The 4577-nt window shown below is 41.9% G+C and overlaps 1 pseudogene; it reads left to right on the plus strand.

The window, feature by feature from the left end:
- Positions 1-3391: 3391 nt before the first annotated feature.
- LOC101661500 lies at positions 3392-4339 on the plus strand (annotated as a pseudogene).
- The last annotated feature ends 238 nt before the right edge of the window (positions 4340-4577 follow it).

The raw sequence follows: 4577 nt of genomic DNA on the forward strand, positions 1-4577 counted from the left end.
ATAAAAGTGGACATCAGGACAGATTCTGAAACTCGCTCTTAATTGTAGAGTAGCAAATGGAAGAAATGAGAAAGTAAAAAAGCTGAACAGAAATTTTCAAAGGGCAACTTGAGAAGTAAAAGTAAAACATTTGCCGGGCCAGTGAGGTATTTCATTTGGTTCTCTAGCCATAGTCTCCAATTCCCACCAAAGGACCTTTCCTTCATGGATCTGGGAAGAAGGTGGGGGGAGATAGTGATAGGATTCCCCTGTGAGTCATTGTGAAGCGGATTCTCTGCAATGTCATCTTGCTGTCTATAAAATGAGTCCTCTGAGAAGCTGGAAGAGGGATCTCATTACCAGCAAGAAGCAGGAATGGTGCGTCCTCTGGGCCCAGGATCCCTGCACAGTGAACCTCCTGGATACAGATGACAACTATAGTACCAGAGGAACAGCAGCAGAGCAGGAGCCAGAGTATGGAACAGAGTAATGGAGTTCTCAACTTGTAGGGCAAGTTGGCGTGCTTTTGTGCAGAATGTTGACTTGAAAAATGGGGTGTTTCTTGGTACTTAATTGGGATATTTGGACTTGCTGACTCACACAAGTGGAGCTGAGGTTTACTGTAGTGGGGTGCCTCTAGGCACTAAGTGAGGAGGCTTGAGGTGAATGCCCTCTGGTTGAGTTTGAAAGCATCGTGGCATGCCTCTTTAGGCATTTATTAGTGGACCTGAAACTTTGTAACATGTCCTAGTAAACAACTACCCAGAGCATTTCCCACTGGCATTTCATCTTGTTAACTTCCTTAATAAACCCTTTGATTGTGAATTTTGTCTGTGAGTTCTGGATAGCCCTTGCAAGGATATTAGACACTAGAGAGGGGAATTAGTGAACATTCATTAAGTCAGCACAGTATTATAATGAAATGGGACAAAGAACTAGAGTTAGAAACCCAAAAATTAAGAGCAAACTGGACTTCTCTTAGATTGAAAGAACTAAAGAAAAAATTCACACTTTGAGTTACTGTATCAGAAGGTCCAATGGGAAAATATTGAGCTATGCAGGGGCATCAAGAGATGATGGAAAGAATACACCGAGCCACTGTACTAAAAAGAACTAGTCAATATTCAACCATTTCAAGATGTAGCATATGATCAAAAAACATGGTTTTGAAGAAGTCCAAGCTGCACTGAAGTCATTGGCTAAAAACAAGGTTCCAGGTATGGATGGGAATACCACTCGAATGTTTCATTAGGCTGATGAAGGTCTGGAAGCACTCCCTCATCTATGCCAAGGAATTTGGAAGACCACTACCTTGCCAACTGACTGGAAGATAATCATATTTGTACCTATTCCAAATAAAGGTGACCCAAGAGAAAGTGCAAATTATAGACAATATCATTGCTGTCACCTGCAAGTAAAATTATGTTGAAGATTATCCAACATTGGTTGCAGCAGTACATTGACAGAAAGCTGCCAGAAATTCAGGCCAGGTTCAAAAGAGGATGTGGAGCAAGGGATTTCATTGCTGATGTGATATGGATCTTAGTTGTAAGCTGAGAATGTCAGAAAGATCTTTATTTGTGTTTTATTAACTATGAAAAGACATTAAACTGTGAGGATCACAAAATATGGATAGCCTCTTAAAGAATGAGAATTCTAGAATACTTCATTGTGTTCCTAGGGAACCTACAAGTGGATCAAGAGGCAATTATGTGAACAGAACAAGGGAATATTGCAGTTTGATATCAAGAAAGGTATGCATCAGAGATGTAGTCTCCCGCCATACTTATTCAATGGGTATGCTGAGAAAATAATCAGAGAAGCTGGACTACATGAATGAGAACATGGCATCAGGATTGGAAGAAATCTTATTAACAATCTATGATATGTAGATGACACAACCTTGCTTATTGAAACTCAGGACTTGGTTAAAATACTTGATGAAGTGAAGTGCTTAAAAATCTTTGATGAAGATCAAAGATTGCAGCCTTCAGTACAGAGTACAGTTTAATGTAAAGAAAGAAAAGTCCTCGGGGCTGGGCATCATGATAAATGGGGGGGGGGAAAGATAGAAGTTGTCAATGATTTCTTCTGCTTGCATCACAGTCAATCAAATGACTTGTTGCATTGGGTAAATCTGCTGCACCAGATGTCTTTAAAGTGTTGAAGAGCAAGGATGCTACTTTGGGGACTAAGTGCAACGGACCCAAACCATGGTATTTTCAATCACTGCATATACATGTCAAAGTTGCGCATTGAATAAGGAAAATCAAAGAAGATCTGATGCATTTGAATTATGATGCTGGCAAAGAATATTGAACGTGCCACAGATTGACAAAATAACAAACAAATCTGTCTTGGAAAAAGTCCAGCCAGAATGCTCCTTAGAAGCAAGGACGGTGAGATTTCATCTCCTGTACTTTGGACATACCAATTCCTGGACTAGGGCTCCATGCTCAGTGAAGTAGAGAGTCAGGGAAAGAGAGAGCCCTCAACAAGATGAACGGACACCGTGGCTGCACCCGAGGGCCCCCACAGGGAATAATAACAGCTGTGAGGCATTGCTTACAGTATCTAACCACAACAACAACTGAAACCCAAAAATAAATGAATAGCATCTGCTCTGACAAACCTCTGTAGTTTGGCTGAGAGAGAAGTGTATTTCTCATCAGACATAGCAGTTGGAGTGTAAGCAATGCAGGCTTGATAGAGACTCTTTGTATCCACAGGACCCGGGATCCTATGTCTTTTCACTGCCATCTTCAATATAAGGTTTTCGTGTCTTCTTCTTATCCAGCTGTTTCAACTTTCCCCATCCTGTCCAAAGTCCATCCAGAGGGAAGGAGAATGGACTTTGTAAAGGATGCCCCAGAGAGCGATGGTTCTGAACACATCGGGCCATTGCTTATACCCTTTTCTCGTTGCATATTGTGTCTACCTCTGATAGCGAACAAAGGCAACAAAGGCAGCTGGACATGTGAGCTTCTTGCATTGGACAGAGATAAACAGACATAGACGATGCATTCATAAAGGTGTATTGCCTCAGGAAGAGATTGTTATAATGCTTGAGAATAATTTAATGATATTTTTTTAAAAACACGTTAGAAATTATAATGTGAACACATGGAGAATTTAAGTCACTATACCCCAAGTGTAGAAATGCAATTTTAGAATAAAAGCTTATATAGATGAAATGCCACGGATATTAAATTATTTAAACAAACTGAGAATGCTCATAAGAATGTGAAAGATGGGGCCTGCCCCGTAGCGTCACGTCCCCTTGGGTGGCAGGGGCTGGGGGGCGAAGCTAGGCAGCAACTGCGGGGACCAAATCTGATGCCCCGTCCCTGTCCCGGGTCCTCAGGCTGCCTTTCCCACTCTGTCGCCTGCCAGCCACAATCTGGGCCCCAGGATGCAGAATGTGATTAACAGGGTGAAAGAAAAGGCACTGGAAGTAGCTGAGTGCCTGACCCCAGTCCTCAAGCTTATAGAAAGAATCCTTGTTGTTTTCTGCAAGCTAGGGGAGTCCAAGTTTAAAGAAACGGGAGCTGTCAGCCCAGAAGAGTTTGTGGCTGCTGGAGGTCATTTAGTCCACCATGGTCCAAGGTGACAATGGGCTGCAGGGGAAGACTCCAAAGTGAAGGCATATTTACCAAAAGACAAATGATTGTTGGTAACCAAAAATGTGCCAGGTTACAAGCGGTGCAAACAGATGGAATATTCAAATGAATTGGAAGCTAGCATTGAAGTTGCTGGTGATGGGGGGAGGGTAGACACACATCATAACACAGGTGTTGTACAACTAACAGAAGCGGGGAAGGAGATTTCACTGGAAAGCAAGGACAGTATGAAACACCAAGATTGTTTGGTGTGATGTGAGGAAGAAGAGGAAGATGAAGGGGAAGCTACAGATATGGAAGAATACGAAGAGAGTGGATTGGACACAAGGAAAATCGTAGAAGCTTGTAAAGCTAAACCTGATGCTGGAGGTGCAGATGCTATCTTGCAAACCAGAACGTAGGACCTTTACATCACTTATGATAATATTATCCGGCTCCAAGACCATGGCTGCTTGGTTATGAAGAGTAACGGCAGCCCTTAACAGTGGAGCATACTCTGAAGTCATCAGTCAAGATCATGTGAAGAAAAGCGTGGCCATTGAAGATCACCCTCATCTCCTACCACCTCCCAGGTGTTCAGTTCAGCCGTGCAGACATGCCGAAGTGATGACGAAAATTATTGAAACAGTTTCAGGAGGGGGAAACTTGGTGTTCGTCTGTATCTTCTACTTTTCTTGAATTTTGTACAAGCTGGCATTCCAACAATAGAATATGACTATATGAGACACTTCATAATGTAACGAAGAGCGCATAGAATCTATCCTAGTTATTGCTTCTGATTTTTAAAGAATTACTCCATGGTAAATTAATTCACGTGACCATTGACCAATTCATCAATATATACAATTTCTCTAATGAATGGACTTATATGTTTATGCATTAAATCTTTAAAAGGATGTGAAAGTTGGACACTGACTATGGAATCCTGAAGAAGAACGGATGCGTTTGCTTTGTGGTGCGGGTGACGAGTGTTGAAGT

Source organism: Echinops telfairi, unplaced genomic scaffold (genome assembly GCF_000313985.2).
Source record: "Echinops telfairi isolate 266 unplaced genomic scaffold, ASM31398v2 ScPeMD7_7420;HRSCAF=8458, whole genome shotgun sequence".
Lineage (NCBI taxonomy): Eukaryota > Metazoa > Chordata > Mammalia > Afrosoricida > Tenrecidae > Echinops > Echinops telfairi.